The sequence below is a fragment of the Portunus trituberculatus genome, chromosome 39, assembly GCF_017591435.1.
Source record: "Portunus trituberculatus isolate SZX2019 chromosome 39, ASM1759143v1, whole genome shotgun sequence".
Taxonomy (NCBI): domain Eukaryota; kingdom Metazoa; phylum Arthropoda; class Malacostraca; order Decapoda; family Portunidae; genus Portunus; species Portunus trituberculatus.
Window position 1 is genome coordinate 11,144,954 of NC_059293.1, and position 18,550 is coordinate 11,163,503.

Genomic DNA, 18,550 nt, shown 5'->3' on the forward strand with positions numbered 1-18,550 from the left:
ACTTTGCTTTAGGTAGTGATTTACTGTGATATCGATAGTTACTGGGAATGGCATGCAAACGATATCAACTTACATAACGCTAGCAGCTCTGTGGCATAGAGCAAGTTTTTCGATCGCTTAAACTACCCACGTTGCCTCAACACGCGTTGCATTGACCCAGGGAACGGCGCGTGTCCTATTCAAGCTTAATTGTTTATGCTTGTGTAATTTGTTGAACCCAGCTTCTTTCATGGATGGTCATTCCACCAATATTAAATATAGCTCTTTAGTGTAAGGGGATTCAGCGAATATATGAAGGGTTGTGGCAGACACGCCCATCCCGTGAGGTTGGTACTCCTGTGTGCTATTGATTTGGCGCGGGACTGTGTGAAACTTACTACTATGAACACACAAAAGTACGGTCTTGCTGATCAAATTTCATGTGTTTAACGTATCTTATGAATTATTACACGTATTATATACATATTGTAGAATGGCCCCCATTACCACACCGGAATTAATATTTGTGTGAAAGGAGGCATCGTGCATCGCCGGGTGCGGCGAGGACGCGCGCGCCAGTGTTTGTTTACAGGCGAGAAGGTGTGGTTGGGAAAGTTGTCTTTTGGTCACGTTTCGTCCCAACAAACTCGTGAAGTGGACATTATCGCCCCGGGCTTGTACTCGGCGGCTGGCTTGAGGCCCACAAACTCTCCATGCCGGCAGAATGACAGGTACGCCTCACCGCTGTAATGTATTAGCGTGCTCCCATCTGTAGCCGTGGCGGGAATGTCAAAGTTTTGTTGAATACATGCTCTGGGTGACCTGTGTGGCGTGCAGGAAACGTGGTGTGTTATGTATTACGCTGCCTAAATGCACGTGCTATCATGTAAAATCTGAGAGCATTGCGGAGACGCCTGGACCCAGCCAACAAAGACGCATTGTGTGGGCGAGGGTTGCACCATGCCGTCTACATTGACTACCGGCTAAATACACTGTTGGTTCAGGCGTCCGTTCCAGCACGAATAGCAATTAATTTCCAGGTACCAGTACTTTTTTTTTTTTTTTAGATATAGGAGAGCAAGGCTATTCGTTGACACCACGTAGAATACACTGTAATCCAGGTTCTTTTAATATACAATGAATAGATAGTGAGTATGATTGAAGTGTTCGTCCCAACACAGCCAGGGATTCATTTTGGGGCATCATTGCTTTGTTAGTCATGAAGGGGAAGACTATTCATTATCATTGTAAAGGTCACTGTAGTTATGCGAAATTTTAATATACCATGATGAGGCAGTGAATCTTGTGACGAAATTAATTTTTCCTTCCCTATGGCTCATTGTGAGAAGAGAAAGATGATTGGTGCCTTGTTTATTTGTTAAAGTATAGGAATAAAGAGAAAACGGTGAAGGAAAGAACGAAAATAATTGTGGAAAAAAGGAATTGAAGGAAATTAGAAGCGAAAGGATAGGACAGGAAGGAAAAAAATTAAGGAAACATGGAGGGAAGGAAAGATAATTGAGAAACACGTCATGTCACTTCTGAGGGTGGCGAGGGGCGGGCTGTGGACTGCGGGCGGCATGTGAACCTGTTGCTGGGTATGGCGGGCGGCCTCACGAGACTTTTTTTTTTTCCCCTCTTTTGTTATTCATTAATCGATATGAAAGGAAAGTTGGGAGGGGAGTGAAGGAAAGGGAGCAAAGTGCCTTCCGCTCAGGGTGTTCTCAACATGGGGAAAATGTTCGGTTTTATTCAGTTTAGTCAGTTGGTTAGGTAGGCAGTTAGGTGGTAAAATTTATATCCTGACTTCTGTTCTACTCTAATTGTTTGTTGGCCTTGTGTATTTGATCTTTGTTCATTCATTCATTTATTTTATTTTATATTTTTAAATTCATTCTCTAACCAAGGGAGGTGTACTGAGCTAAGTAACTACTTATCTTGCTATCTGGTACTGTCACTAGTTTCCGGGAAAGTCATTTTGAGTTGTTTCTTCGATTTGTATAGGGAAGTAGTGGTAGTTAAATTAATCACACACACACACACACACACACACACACACACACACACACACACACACACACACACACGATCAGTACATTTGTATTAATAGTAGTCTAATGTCGCACATTTTCGTTTGTTGCTGTGCTCAATGAGAAGCTTAGAACATTATTTTTTTTCCCCTTGCTGCGGGTGAGGGTTCGAAGCTTCGAGACGGAACAGCAGTGTGAAGACTAGACACAAACTGCAGATTGTTATCTCTCTCTCTCTCTCTCTCTCTCTCTCTCTCTCTCTCTCTCTCTCTTGTGTGTGCTGCACCAAATTATGTAAACTAGTTTTCGATATTTTTATTGCTTAAACAACTTTTTAACACACACACACACACACACACACACACACACACACACACACACACACACACACACACACACACACAGAGAGAGAGAGAGAGAGAGAGAGAGATAATTAAATTACAAAAAAATACAAAAGCAAAAGAAGGAAAGGAAGAGGAAAGAAGGAAAAAGCAGAGGCTCACAGTTGGGTCCGGAGGCGGGTGCGGCTTGGGTCCACAGGAAACTTTGTTGGTGAAGAAGACAAAGGAATCAGGATGGCAGTGTCTTGGCCACCTGGCGGGTTGATGCCACCACGTCTTTAAAGTTCAGACCGTACAATCCTCTCTACTTTGCCGCGACGTTCATCTCCTTGACCTTTGAACAAGCGGCGGGCAGAGTACTCGGTATGCTGGCCTGAGCTGTACCATCCAGGGATTCTATATTCTTAAGGGTTTCGGTTTTATGTCGATTACTTTTAAGTGGCTTTTGTGGAAGGTCTTTTGGGGGTTTCAGTGTTTTTTTTATATTTTTTTTTTTTGTGATTAGAATGATGTTTAACGTGGATTCTGCATCTGCATTAGGCTCTAGTGAGGTGCTGCACTAATAAGGGTGTTTTTCCATAGTAGTGATAGGTAGTTAAAATGGGTTTCGTAAGACTGTTGTAGATGTTATTGGTATTTCTAAGGGCATTTTCATGATTCGAGTGATATCTTCTGGTTACATTTGCGCGGTGTAAACAAAGCCAGAAGTCAATTAACCTCCTGCCACTCATATTTTGCATTTGTCCTTCAATCTAAGTCTGATCTCCCGACTCTTATAAAACAAGACGGTTGGTAGACTTTATATTGATATTGAACTTGACATACAGAGGAAAGGAATAGTACGGTGTGTTAGTTTGCTTATGACTACCATCACCGCCCTGAACCAGCCAGCCAGCCAGCCAGCCAGCCAGCCATGCAAGTATTGAACATCGTAACGATCCAGGAATATGGAATGAGCGAAGACTAGAGGCGGTGCACGTCGATAACTACATGTATTTGCTTAATAAAGTCCAGTGTCTCATAATGACTCACACGACGTAGTACACTTTCCCGGTCATAAATTCAATACGGGTTGTTATGAAAGTCACTAAACACGTTGAAAAATGGAGACGAAAGAAAACTGGAAGGGATTAAGGGAGGAGGATGAGAACACGCTAGATACTCGTAGTCTCTCTCATATTGATAAACAAAACCGAGGAACTTTGTCGAAAATTATAACACTTACTGGGGATTTATATGGGGGTTGTTTTTGCCCTGCGGACTGTGAGTGAGGAGAGAGGTTTTACTGATTTCACTCACTCACGAATACTTGGATGACATGTTCTCGTTTTCTTTCCTTCAATAATCCCTCCTGGCCCTCGTGGTTGGTATCGATTCTTCGTTGTTCGAGTGTATTTACGTGTAGGTATATAGTATTAGTCTCGTATTTGAGCTCAACCACCATTACTAAGTAGAGAGGGAAGTAGTGTTCCAAATTAGTCATATACAGCCATTATTTTCATTCGTGCTTAACAACCCTTTAAATTACGATATAAAGTTAGATTAGTGTCCAAAATAAGTTTATAAATAATCATTAGAGCCTCTTTTGTGCTCACCGCCCTTTAAATTACGATGTAGAGAGTTAACTGGTGCCCCAAATGAGTGTATCCTGAACCATTAGTTTCATTCGTGCTTAACAACCCTTTAAATTACTAGGTAGAGTTTTAACTGGTGTATATACTATGTACTGTATATATATGTGCAAAGAAGTGTATAACGCTTCATTTGTCTTTCGCTGTTTCTCAAGAGTCACGGGTTGGCGTTATGCACGAATCTCCTGTAGTTGTTTCTGTTTCCGTATCTTCCTCAGTGACTCTCTCATCCTTTGCATTGCTAGCACACTTCCATCCATCCATCTCAATTTGTCTGATCTTCGATCCTTATTCATGTTCACCTCAAATTCACTGGTTCGGGGACTCGGGGTTTCGATCCGGATTCATCTCCCACTGAACCTTTACGTGATTCGTGGGTGCTTCGGTGGGTGTTCCAAGCCATTCGAACCACAGGAATGTCACGGGAGGCAGTATTGGGTATTGGTGCAGGTGGTGGAGGATTGGTGTACGTGTGCTGCTAAAGGGAAAGTTGAAGATTGGTTTTCCGTTCTCTACGACGCTGTGAGTAACTTTTTTTTCGTTTTGGGATATTAGTTTTTAGAGGTCATAATAATTTATCGCTCTGTTTTCCGATCAGGATTATTTTCAAAGGCCACAGAGATGATTAACTGCGTTCTCAAGAAAGTTCCTTTGGTTAATAATGTAGAAATCTTGTTAATCAGTCACTAGAGCCATAAAATCACTCGAAATCCTGTGGTACTTTATGAGCGTTTTGAGAATCATGAAATCACTCTTAAAAACAATAATAATTTTCAGTAGAACATAAGCAATGATTGCTTAGATTCTTGTGATGGCCTTTCCTTGTAATGATTTGAAATTCTTGTTAAACAATGAATGAAATAATGAAAACTGTTCACACCAAAAACTTGTAAAAGAATACGAAAAAAAAGTTAATTCCTTATGATGTCCTCGTTCATCTATCACTAGAGACACGAGAACATACCCGGAAACACCAATAATAATAAAAAGACAGAGTAGTCATGATACCTTCGTTGATATCTTCGTTAAACTATCTTTAAAATCCTGAAAAAACTAATAACTTCTAATAGAACAATATCGCAAAATTTTCATGACGTCCTCGTTAAACCATCACCATAAAGCATGAAACCACACTCGAACACACCAATAACTTCCACTAGAGTGTGTTCAACGTCGTCGAGATGAGACTTTGAAATGTGAGAGTGCGCTTCATAAAACCTTGCCTTGGATTTTATTGCACCTTCAGATCTTCATAACCTCCGCCGACTGAGAGTGAAGGAGGACTGGTGAACTAAATCACTAAATCTAACACCACTTAACCTCCTAACCTTTGCTAACTTTTATTTATATCCTCGCATAGAATAAGAGGGCAGGTTAGTATGAAGTGGTGATAATATAAATAAGATTACGAAGGTGTGTGTGTGAAATATTGAACTACCAGTGATACCTCGTTTCTTGATTTCAGTGACCTTTGAATGAAAGTAACGTACAGGTGTTGTTTAGTGGTGCATGATGACACATATGTAATCAGTAATTTTTAGATATTTTTACTGAACAAGAACAAAAGTACAAAAAATAGATAAGTTTGAGGTCTAAGGGGTCTCCAAGCGCACGGGTTCGAGTCTTGTCCACGGTCCGAGTGTAGGTTGGGCTTCCTCATTCGGGGCAACGGTTTCCTAGCGGGTGGGGTTTGAGATAGGAGCTACCCCCAAAAAGTACCCCTTTAGCCCAGAAATTACCGTGAAAAGCCCACATGGTAAAAATGAAAAAAAAAAAAAAAAATAATAATAATAATAATAAATGAAATAAGTGTTACTGAATCTCCTGATATACACGTACGTTTCTTTATGTAATCTTAGATCATTTTATTTGTTGTTACTGATTGCTTTTGAAATTATACTCAAGAAACACACCACAACATTCAGTTAAGATTAGGAGTAAGCCATATTAGTCAAAGGGTTAGGTTAAGTAGTGTGTGTGTGTGTGTGTGTGTGTGTGTGTGTGTGTGTGTGTGTGTGTGTGTGTGCATGTGCGTGTGAAAGGAATGCAGAGGATTGATTGGTTCTTTCTTGACGTCAATCGCATCTTTTTCTCTGTGAATAACCTTCAGTGCGTTGTCCAGTGAAGTATTCTTATCTTGTCCTTGCTTGGGTAGGAGTAGGAGGAGAACAAAGAGAATGATGAATAGGAGGAGGAGAACAAGGAGAACGAAGAGAGGAACAAGGAGACTGAAGGAGGAGAGAAAGAGGAAGAGGAGAAGAAAGAGAATGAATTGGAAGGGAAAGAGGAGTAGAAGAACAAGGAAAACGAAGAGAAAAACAAGGAGAATGAACGAGGGAGAAGAGAAAGAGGAGGAGAAAAAACAATAAAAAAAAACGGAGAGAGAAACAAGGAGAAGGAGAACAAGGAGAAGGACGAGAACAAGGTCAAAGATGAGGAAGAGAAACACGAGGACATAATATGAAAGAGGAGAGAGAGAAAAAAAAAAAGAGGAACAAGAAGAACGAGGAAGGAAAATAGAAAAAAGCAAAAACAAAACTGGGAGAACAAGAAGAACGAGGAAGAAAAAAACAAACTGACAAGAAAATCAAGCAGACCCACAAAAAAAAAAAAAATATATATATATAACACGAGAGAAAAAAAAAAAAAAAAAAAAAAGCAGACAGGTGAAGAGAGAACCACACCCCTTCCCCTGACCCCCTAACTCCTGCCTGACCTCTGACCCCACTACACTTCCTCCCCCATTCCCCCCTCTCTCCCTTATGGTACAGCACGCTCAGAGACGTAACCAATTTAGCAATAATAGACAACAACCTGAGCGCCACTTTAATGTTAAAGGGAAGCTGTTGGCGCCGTGTGGGAGTCACTTTGGGTCCCACGCGGGAATGGGACGGCCAGTGTGGTCAGGCTGGTGGTTGTGTCAATAGATAAAGGTGAGTGTAAATAAGTTAACCGATGAAATAAATGAATGCCTGAATAGATAGATGAGTAAATGGATGGTTGAATGAATGTTTAAATAAGCAGAGTGATTGTTTGAACGGATAAACAAGTAAATAAATGCTTGAATGAATAGATAAATATGCAGAAATTAGTAGAATGAATGTTTGAATGGATAAGGAAATGAATGTATAAATAAGCAAATGGTTGTCTGAATGGATAGAGAAGTAAATAAATGCTTGAATAAATGGATAACTAAGTCAAAATAAGCAGAATTAATGCCTGAGTGAATAGATAAGTAAATAAATGAATGAGTGTTGGTAGTGTTATGTATGAAAGAAGAGAATGTATGTCAATAAAGAGAAATACTTCGAAAAATGATTGCCTAATAAATAAACAAGGAAAAGCAAAATAAAGAATAAATGCTTAAATGGATTGATAGATAAATAGATGAAAGAATATTTAGGTATGGAGAGAGAGAATGTGTGTGAATAGAAAAGAATAAACACAAGGGAATGAAAGCAGAGATAAACCGAATGCATGAATGGTGAGTGAAATAAGTGAATAATGTGTTTGATTAGTATAGGAATGATTAGAGATAAATGAATAATGTGTTTGGTTAATGTATGAATGATTAGAGAAATAAGTAAATAATGTGTTTGGTTGCATGAATGGTTAGAGATGAATAAATAATGTGTTTGGTTGCATGAATGGTTAGAGAAATAAGTAAATAATGTGTTTGGTTGTATGAATGGTTAGAGAGATAAGTGAATAATGAATGGTGAGAGATGAATCAATATAGTGTTTGGTTAGGGTGCAGGTTATGGAGGAAGAGAACAGGAAACACGAAGAGAGGAACAAGAAAAATGAGAAGTTGCAAAGGAAAGCTGTGAAGGAGAATAAACATGTAGGTGAATAAATTCGTGAAAGGAAGGATGCATGAATGAAAAGGTGAGTGAATAGGTGAATGATGCATGTGTGTTGATGGTGCAGGGTATTAAACAGATGGAAAATATGAATGAATCTACATACAAGTAAACAGGTGAAGAATTAGATGTATGAATCAACATCTTCAGTACCATGACACATTTCAATATTTATTCTTCTTACTATATGGGGATTTTACACACCTTCAGAAACTTATGTAGGGATTAAAACAGTGAGGACTCTAGCTATTGATCTTGTGACCTCCATAGACCCTTCCTAATGTAAATAAAATCGCCTAATCACACCCAAAACTCGTGGTAAAATTGCGTTCCAGTATTGAAGAGGTTAATAGACGAAAATAGATAAATAAAAAGAATGAATACAGATAAGAGTATAACTGAGAAACGAATAGAAAATAAATAACAATGAAAGTATAATAGCTAAATGAATAACGAGTGTAGTAAGTGTCCATATCGTAACTTTAGTGAATGAACAGAAGAACGAACGTACGAATGAATGAATAAGTCAAACCAAAATAAACGCAACAACATTATAGAACAAAAAAATTCAAACACAACATGATCAACGAGAAAAGAAAATGAACGAAGAAAATAGGAAAACAGCACATGAATAACCACAAAAATACTCCTTTCATATTTTAGGTCACGTTTCATAATGGTGAAGGCTGTGGGGGTGGTCGATACTTCCCATCAGCTCCCATCAACTATACATGAAGAGCTGACAGGGAAAGGTGAAGGCGATGGAGGCGAATGTGCGAAGTGGTTGTCAGAGAGAGAGAGAGAGAGAGAGAGAGAGAGGAGAGGAGAGGAGAGGAGAGAGAGGAGAGGAGAGAGGAGAGAGAGAGAGAGAGAGAGAGAGAGAGAGAGAGAGAGAGAGAGAGAGAGAGAGAGAGAGAGAGAGAGAACACTGATGTCTCGTGGGTGTGCCAGACAGAAATAACAGGAACATGGAGCGTGGGAATAAAACAAACGATAGAAAAACTTGTGGATTAAAGGTATTTGTGTGAGGTTTGAGGGATGAATTGTGGTTAAATACTGGTGTAACTTGCAAATGTAAGTGAAAAGAACGCCGTGGTTATAATAATTGCAGTATATGAAAAGTGTGGGAATAAAGACGATGCGAAAAAAAAATTGTGATGAAATGTACGTAGGTGTAACTTGCAAATATAAGTGAAATTGAACGCTGGAGTTGTAAATGGCAGTATAAAGTGTGAGGATATAGACGGACGATGCGAAAAAGCTGGATTAAAGCTATTTGTGTGAGTTTAAAGGGATAAATGCGGTGAAATACTGGTGTAACTTGCAAATATAGATGAAAAGAACCTGATGGTTGCAGTAATTGGAGCATACAACTTCGGAATAAAACGAAGGATACGAAAAGAAGTTGGATTAAAGCTATTTGTGTGAGTTTTGAGGGATGAACTGTGATGGAATATAGGTGTACCGAAGTGTTGTGGATGAAATAACAGAACTGTATATCTTGGAAATAAAATGTAAAATGAAATAAAAAAAAAAGTATTTGAATTAATTTAGAAGTACAAAATGCTACAAAATCCAAGTGTGTATTGAAAATGTAAGCAAGTAGAGGTCCGTTGTTGTAACTGGAGTAACTGGACTCTATCTTAAAACTGAAACATGAAAGAGAAAAGGAAGAAAGCAAAGAATGAAGGACGGAAGATGTATTAATTAAGTTTATAGGTACAAAAATACGACACAAAATTCAGGTGCGCGTGAAAAACGTGAATGAATAAAGGGTCGTTGATGTAATATTGAATTTGAATAATGGTTTGCACTGTATCGTGAGAATAAAGAAGTAAAGGTGAAAAGAAAAGGAAGATGTGGTTATTAAGTTTAGAGGAAAAAAAAATACGACAAAATTTACATAGAAACGTGAGTGAATAAAGGGTCGTTGTTGTAATGATTAGGTTGTACATCGTGACAATGAAGAAGTGAAAGTGGAAAAAGAAAAAAGAAAAGGAAGATGTTTATTAAGATAAGAGGAACAAAAATACGACACAATATTCAGGTGCGCATGAAAAACTTGAGTGAATAAAGGGTGGTTGTCGTAATGATTGGTTGTATATCGTCATAGTGAAGAAGTGAAAGTGAAAAAAAGAGAAAAGGAATATGTGTTTATTAAGTTTAGAGGAAGAAAAACACGACAATTTAGGTATGCATAGAAACTTGAGTGAATAAAGTGAATAATGATTTGGTTGTATATCGTGACAATGATGTGAAAGTGGAAAAAAAAGAATGTGTTTATTAAATTAAGAGGAACAAAAATACGACCAAGATTTAAATATGCATGGGAAACGTGAATGAATAGAGGTCGTGTTGTAATGATTGGATCCTATATGGTATGAATAAAAAAATGATAGTGAAATATAAAAGGAAGGTGTTTTTATCAAGTTTAGAGGAACACAGTACAACAAAATTCAGGTGTGCAGTGAATAGAAGGTCGTTGTTGAAATGATTTGGTTGTAGATCCTGACAATAAAGAAAAGCGAAAGGAAATTGTGTGTATTAACTTTAAAATACGATAAATGATTAAATATGAGAAAGAAAAAAATGAGTAAGCTGAGGTCCTTTGTTGCAATAATTGGCTTGTACACCGTGAGAATGAAATAGTAAATGGAAGGAAAGGAAGGAGCTGGACTGGTCTGCGTTGGGTTGAGTGATAGAACGTGACAGAATAATTAAGGGTTTGCGTGTGCGGGGTAAAAATAATGAGTGCAGCTACGTGTTTGAAAGGAATGAGTGCTGCAATTATGTCGTGGGAGTAAAATGTAGTGTGTAGAATCATCTCTGCACCTCTGGAAAGTTTTGACATCTGCATCGCTACTTTTTCTAATGTTGGTGATGTGTTTCAAAATTGTGCTTTTAAAATATTACACAAGTTGATTTTATAAAGGGTTAAGAAGAATGGTTAGCTCTCCGGGGATAAAGAAAGACAAGAATGAAAAATAGAACCGAGAGATAAAAAAAAAAAAAGCATCTACAGAAATTAATGAAAAAAAAAAAGCTCTTAACATCAACTGAAAATCGAATGACTAAAAAAAAGAGACCATGTTGAAAAGACAAAACTATTAGAAAAGGTGATTGATTGATTGATTGATAACTTTATTGTTGTAACAGTGTATACAACAAGGGAGGAGGTCGGGTCATGCCGGCCACCCCCTAAACATAGAACAAAAAGGATCTAGGAAACCACCGAAAAAGAAATAGAAAAACAAAACGAAAAAATATCAGAAAAGAAAAATAGAAACTCACAAACAGCAACAAAAATTAGAAAGAAATAAGTCACAAGTTGCGAAAAACAAACAAACCTAATGAAGAAAACCACCAAAAAATAAAGGAAAAAAAAAATGAATAATAGATAATGAAATAGACGAAAATGAAAAGAAACCAAGATAAATAGAAACAAGAATGACAAAAAAGTAACCCCGTTGAAAAGACACAGTAAAACATCCTGTACTATCCAACGAGCCTGTCCATACCAGTGTTCTTGTGTCACGGAGCTGCCGCGGGGTTGGGTAGGGAGAGGGTCCGCGTGCCTGTCCCCGGCGTGAGGCAAGAAGTGGTAAGCAGAGGCGAGACACAAAACAGCTTACAGTAACTCGTGCTTACAACAGATTACACAAGATTAGATGACAGCTGATACCTTGAGATTTGTTAGGGTGTACGTGTAGGGTGTCTGTTTAACTGTACATATACTGCTGCTACTGCTACTACTGCTACTGCTACTGCTACTGCTACTGCTACTGCTACTGCTACTGCTACTGCTACTACTACTACTACTACTACTACTACTACTACTACTACTACTACTACTACTACTACTACTACTACTACTACTAAGCTTTTTGATCGATTTTTTTTATTTTTTTTATTCAGCGTTTCTTCACGACTGTTACTACTACTACAACTGCTGCTGCTGCTGTTACTGTTACTGTTACTGCTACTGCTGCTTCTACTGCTACTACTGCTATTTCTATTTCTATTTCTGTTTCTGTTTCTGTTTCTGTTTTTAGTACTACTACTACTACTACTACTACTACTACTACTACTACTACTACTACTACTGCGAAAATAAGACTAGTAAAAAGCTCCTACATATACGTTTATAAACTAGATAAATAGATAGATAAATAGACCGTCGATAAATAACCACAATACACACTAACAAAGCTATACACCACTACATTCCTATTACCATCACTCTTACCACTACATGTTCACCCAATACGCCAATAAACATTAACACAAAACAGGGAAGCAGGAGGGAGTTGGCTCGAGCGACATAACTCACTTACGGGACAGTGTGCTGAGGGGGAGAAAAAAATTAACTTACTACGACAGGAACAGATAATTGGCTGAAGAATTATTAGATTACTGTGGAAATTGCTACCGTGAGAGAGAGAGAGAGAGAGAGAGAGAGAGAGAGAGAGAGAGAGAGAGAGAGAGACTGTGTTAACTAATGCTCTTCAAGGGGAGGAAGACAGTTGTCGTGGGAAAAAAGGAGGAATAAGAAGAGGAGGAGGAGGAGGAGGAGGAGGAAGAGGAAGAAGAAGAATATGGTGGAGAAAGAGGAGAAGGATGGGGGTTGATTGAAAGGTAATTTAGTGAAAGAAGGAGGACAATGAAGAGGAAGAGGAGGAGGAGGAGGAGGAGGAGGAGGAGGAGGAGGAGGAGGAGGAGGAGGAGGAGGAGGGATTGCAAATAGACGATGAAATGAAAAATAAAAATAGAGAAAAAAACGCTGGGAAAAGAACACACAAATAGTAGAACATGAAGAAGAACAAAGAATAAAAATAAAAAATAGGAATTAGAAGGGAATAAAAAAATGAATCAGTGGATGTAGAAGATAAGAGGAGGAGAGAGAAAAGGAGGAAGAGAAGTTGGGAAGTTGTAAATGAAACAAAAGTGAAGTGAACTAAGAAGTAAAGAAAAGAAAAAGAAAGGAAAAGAAAAAAAACGAACAAAAAAGGGGAAGAACAAAGGAAAGAAATAATGATAATAATAGAAAGTAGAAAATTAAGAAGAGAACAGTTAGACGAAGAAAGGAGGAGGAGGAGGAGGAGGAGGAGGAGGAGGAGGAGGAGGAGGAGGAGGAGGAGGAGGAGGAGGAGGAAAAACAATACAGCACACAGCAGGTGAAATAATTAGACGGCAGACGATCCCAGGAAGTAAATAACCTGTTTTTCTTTTCTTTTTTCCTTTTTTTTTTATCTTTTTATTGAGTCTGGAAATGTTTACAGTTAGACTAGAAAGTGGTATGCTGAAATTTCTCTCTCTCTCTCTCTCTCTCTCTCTCTCTCTCTCTCTCTCTCTCTCTCTCTCTCTCTCTCTCTCTCTCTCTCTCTCTCTCTCTCTCTCTCTCTCTCTCTCTCTCTCTCTCTCTCTCTCTCTCTCTCTTCGATTAAAGGGACTGGTCAGGGGACTGGTCATGAGAGAGAGAGAGAGAGAGAGAGAGAGAGAGAGAGAGAGAGACGCTATACACACAGGCAGGTAAACACGGCGTGATGCATGGGTCGGCTGGCTCTTTGGTGTAATGCTTGCCTCACGTCATGAATGCTGCCAGTTTGACTCTCCGTGTAGCCTCGCAGTGCTGCCGGTCATGTGTGGAATGTGGCTTCCTTATGTTGTTGTAACGGTGTTGTAGTTTGCGTATCTTGATTGAGTGATTTTATAGTAGTGTGTGTTATGTTCGTTTTTCCTTATGAATTTTGACCAGTTTATTCAATTTTTTTTTTTTTTTTTTTTATCGAACTTAGCAGAAACCAAGTTAGTGTAGTATAGTATAGCTTGTTTTTGTGTTGTTTATTGTGTTTATTGCGCTGATTTTTTTTTTTTTTTATGTGCATTCTGAAAATAGTTTAGTTTATCCTAGTTTGTCTTATCTAACTTAGCAGAAACCAAAAGTTAGTCTAGTATATCATAACTTTTTTTTTCCAGTTTATATCAGAGTGTTTATTCTTTCTGTTGTGTTTTATGTATTGTAAACTTATTTTGAGTTTATCCTAGTTTTATTTGATCTAACTTAACCGAAACCGAAGTTGGTCTAGCATATCTTTTTTTTTTCAGTTTATAGCAGTGTTTATTTATTTATTTATTTATTTATTTCATGTATTGTGACTTTATTTTAGTTTATCCTAGTTTTGTCTTTTCAAAGTCAGCGAGACCAAAGTTAGTCTTGTGTATCATGATTTGTTTCTTTTTTTCAGTTTATAGCGGAATATTTTTGTGCTATTTGTTTTTCTATATGTATTATTACTTTATTTTTGTCTATCCTAGTTTTGTCTCAACTTCAATGACTGTAGTCCAAATGAACGAAACGATACTTAGTCTAATATAACGTAACTATTTATTATTTTTTTTTTTCATTTTATAGCGAAAAACTTGTTACATTTATTTTAACGTATGTATTCTAACTTTTCTTTACGTTATTTTAGTGTTATCGTATCTAACTGAACCGAATGTACACAAAATAACGAGACCAAACTTAATCTAAAACAAAACCTAACCTCACCTAACTTAACCTAACTATATCAAACCAAACCAGACCATATCCAACTGAACCTAACCTAACGTAATCCCTCCAAACATTATCTACTGCCTTAGAGTCTGATATTCGTTGTCTATTCTACTACCTTACCTTACCTTACTTTACCTAACCTTACCTTACCTAACCTAACCTAACCTAACCTTGCCTTGCCTTGCCTTGCCTTGCCTTGCCTTGTCTTGCCTTGTCTTGCCTTGTCTTGTCTTGTCTTGCCTTGCCTTGCCTTGCCTTGCCTTGCCTTGCCTTGCCTTGCCTTGCCTTGCCTTGCCTTACCTGCTTGCCTAACCTAACCTTACCTAACCTAACATTACCTAACCTAACCTAACCTAACCTCAACCCAACAGAACACAACACAGCTCCATTCGATCCTCAGCATATACTTACCCTATCTACACTCGGACCGTGGACAGGATTCGAACCCGTGCGCTTGGAGACCCCTCGGACCCCAAAGCACGCATCCTTCCACCGTACCATGGCGACCTCCCACAAAACATTGCTTGCAGGACGCCATTACATCTCAGCCTAAAGCTCATTACAATACATTAATGCCTGACGGTCGGAACACATCTCTTCATATCACCCTTTGTTTTTTTAACCCTAAGAAGAAGGACAGGTTTTTTTTTATATTTTTTATCAGGGATTTACACACGTGGGAAAATCTTGCCATAGGATCTTTGCCAGGTGTTCAGGACGTCAGGTAACTTGATTAACCTCAGCAGGGAACGGGTTGGACTTGTAAGAGAGAGAGAGAGAGAGAGAGAGAGAGAGAGAGAGAGAGGAGAGAGAGAGAGAGGGAGAGAGAGGGAGAGGGACTGGAGCTTGGGAAGGTGTGTGTGTGTGTGTGTGTGTGTGTGTGTGTGTGTGTGTGTGTGTGTGTGTGTGTGTGTGTGTGTACGTGACCGAATCAATGTAAATAGTGAGGCGTGTGGGACAGAGTCAGTGATGTGTGTGCACGATTGACCGCGCCCGCACGCGCGCGGGCACACACACACACACACACACACACACACACACACACACACACACACACACACACACACACACACACACACACACACACACACACACACACACACGAAGGAAGATCGGTGAAATAAACAACAAAGAGGAACAAAAGAGAGAGAGAGAGAGAGAGAGAGAGAGAGAGAGAGAGATTAATTCCTGATGTGATGAGGAATTTATATTTAACACACCAGCTGCAGGAGGAGGAGGAGGAGGAGGAGGAGGTGGTGGTGGTGGTGGTGGTGGTGGTGGTGGTGGTGGTGGTGGTGGTCGTGGTGGTGGTGGAGAAGGAAGGAGGAGGAGGAGGAGGAGGAGGAGGAGGAGGAGGAGGAGGAGGAGGAGGAGGAGGAGGAGGAGGAGGAGGAGGAAGACGTTCAGGTGTTTCATTTAATATCAGAGAGAGAGAGAGAGAGAGAGAGAGAGAGAGAGAGAGAGAGAGAGAGAGAGAGAGAGATAATACTGTAATGGCTAATTTTCATGTAATTCCGTTTTTTATTGTGTTTTGCTTATCACTTACATACACGAAGAGGAGGAGGAGGAAGAGGAGGAGGAGGAGGAGGAGGAGGAGGAGGAGGAGGAGGAGGAGGAGGAGGAGGAGGAGAAATAGAACGGGAATAGTGTCTGGTAGGCATGGAGGAGGATGAAGAGTAAGAGGAGAAGAAAAAAAAAAGGAAGAGGAGGAAGAAGAAAAAGAAATAAGGAAGACATGAGAGTGATGAAAGAAAATGGTTCAGAAACTATGCAGAAAATGATGTCACGTATAGAGAGATTGGATGAGAAAGGAAGAAGAAGAAGAAGAAGAAGAAGAAGAAGAAGAAGGAGGAGAAGGAGTATGAGGAGTGAAATGAGAAAAAAGATGAATGATTAGAAAAAAAAATTGAAGGAAGGAAGAAAAACAACGAGAATAGAATAGAAGAAGAAGAAGAAGAAGAAGAAGAAGAAGAAGAAGAAGAAGAAGAAGAAGAAGACAATGAAAGAGAAGAAATGATAACGAGGATAGGAGAAGAAGAAGAAGAAATAAAAGAAATTAGTGTAATAAGATGAAAAACACGAACTGAGAAAGAAAGAAAAGAAAAGAAAAAAACGAACGAGGGTAAAAAGCAAAAAGAAAAAAAAAAGAAAATAAAACAAGAATCAACAACAAAAAAAACAAAAAAGAAGAAAGAAGAAAATACAAATCCAAACACAAGAACTAAAAAAATAAGAGAAGAAAAACAAGAAGAAAAGAAAAAGAAAAGAAAAAAACTCACAAAACCAAACACAAGACAGGACTTCTTAACCCACCACCACCACCACCACCACTACTACTACTACTACTACTACTACTACTACTACTACTACTACTACTACTACTACTACTACTACTACTACTACTACTACTACTACCACCTATAGGCCAGCCCGCTAGACAGCCCCCACATTGCCCCCACCACACCCTGCCCGTGACAGCCCCGCCCCTCCCTGTGGTGTGTCTCGGGGCCGTCACCGCAGCGCCGCCACTCACCCGGGAACCCTTCAGAGGATCGATTGAAGGCCTCTGATTTTTTTTACATTGGCTTCAAGATCACTTTCAGTCTTGTCACTCGAGTTAATATTCTTCATCCTTTGATTTTACACCTTTATCTTGATTTTCCTTCTTCATTTACTTTTCTTTGTCTTTTTCTTTTGATTTTCCTTCTTCCTTACTTTTCTTTTAGTCTTTTCTCTTGATTTTCTTTCTTCCTTACTTTTCTTTACTCTTTCCTCTTCTTTTCCTTGACTTTTCTTTTACTCTTTTCTCTTGTTTCTTTCTTCCTTATTTTTTTTCTTACTCTCTCCTCTTGTTTCTTTCTTCCTTACTTATTTTTACTCCTTTTCTCTTCATTTTTCCTTTTCTTGACTTTTCTGCATTCTTTTGTCTTGTTTTTGTTTTCTTTTCACCTTTTTTACTATTTTCTCGAGTTTTCTTTCCTCCTTGACCTTTTTTTACTATTTTTTTTAAATTTTTCTTTCTTCACCTCTCTTACGCTTTGCTCTTCATTTTTCTTTCTTCCTTCCTTTTTTTTTACTCTTGATTTTTTTTCTCCCTTGACTTCACTCTTTTCTCTTAAGTCTGGGAAGGCAATGTCAGGTTAGGTTAGGTTAGGTTAGGTGAATTAAGTGTGCTTTAGATTAAGAATGAGTGAGGTCATATATGTTAAGAGTGGTCATGTTAGGTAAGGTTAGGTAAGAATGTCAGGTTAAATTAGGTTAGGTTACGTTACGTTAGCTTAGATTAGAACAGGTAAAGATTTTCAGGTTAGATATAAATAAACAAATCAAGCAGAAGGCCATGACAGGTGGGTGGTGGTGGTGGTGGTGGTGGTGGTGGTGCGGCCTGGAGCAGAGAGACAGGCAGCAGCGGTGACGTGTTGGTAATCGACTCCACTCTCGGTAACAGGCGCGGGAAACACAAAGTGGGGTGGTGCAGTGAAGGCAAAGTGGGTTATGATGCGATTTGGAGGGAGAGATGAGGAGGTAGCGCAGGAGACTGAAGGAAAGAGACCCCCCAAAAAAGAAAAATAATAATAATAATGAATAATGATAACTAAATAAAGGAACACATGAAAGAAAAGAGTAAGAGAAGGGTTTCGAATAGATGGAGGAGGGGGAAAAGGAAAAGACTAATAAGAAAAGGAGAAATGGCAGAGGAGGAGAAGAAAGAAGAGGAAGTGACCTCTAATCTGTAGTGAAAACATTGAAACTTGTGATGATGATGGTGATAATGGTGATGAACCTCAAAAAAACACCCGAAACAATAAAAATCTACCACTAGAACCATACACCAGAACCACAATAGAACCACCAAAAAGTCAAACCACTATTAGAACCACAGAAAAAACAATGAAACCTCAAAAGATACACCAGAACCACACCAAACTTACAATTCACACCCCAAGAACCCAGTAAGCAAGGAAACTAAGCCACCAAGCAAGCCAACACGTCAATTGGGTCTTAGGGTCTCGTATTCTTAACCCCTTCAGTTCTGGGACACATTTATACCTTGAGATTTGTGTACGATTATGCCATTTTATTGACATTAGGAAGGGTCTGTTGAGGTCATAAGGTTAATGGGCACAATCTTCACCATTTTAATCTCCCA

The 18,550-nt window shown here is 38.9% G+C and overlaps 1 protein-coding gene across 2 annotated transcripts in view; it reads left to right on the forward strand.

The window, feature by feature from the left end:
* The first annotated feature begins 551 nt into the window (after window positions 1–551).
* Window positions 552–18,550, forward strand: part of LOC123515472 (septin-4-like) — a 62,262-nt gene continuing 44,263 nt past the window's right edge. Inside the window, exon 1 of one of the 2 annotated variants that reach the window (XM_045274068.1) lies at window positions 552–710. The gene's annotated coding sequence lies outside the window, so the exon portion shown is untranslated. Of the gene's footprint in view, window positions 711–4,392; window positions 4,504–18,550 lie in introns of those variants that run through there. The other variant, XM_045274070.1, reaches the window with a different exon arrangement.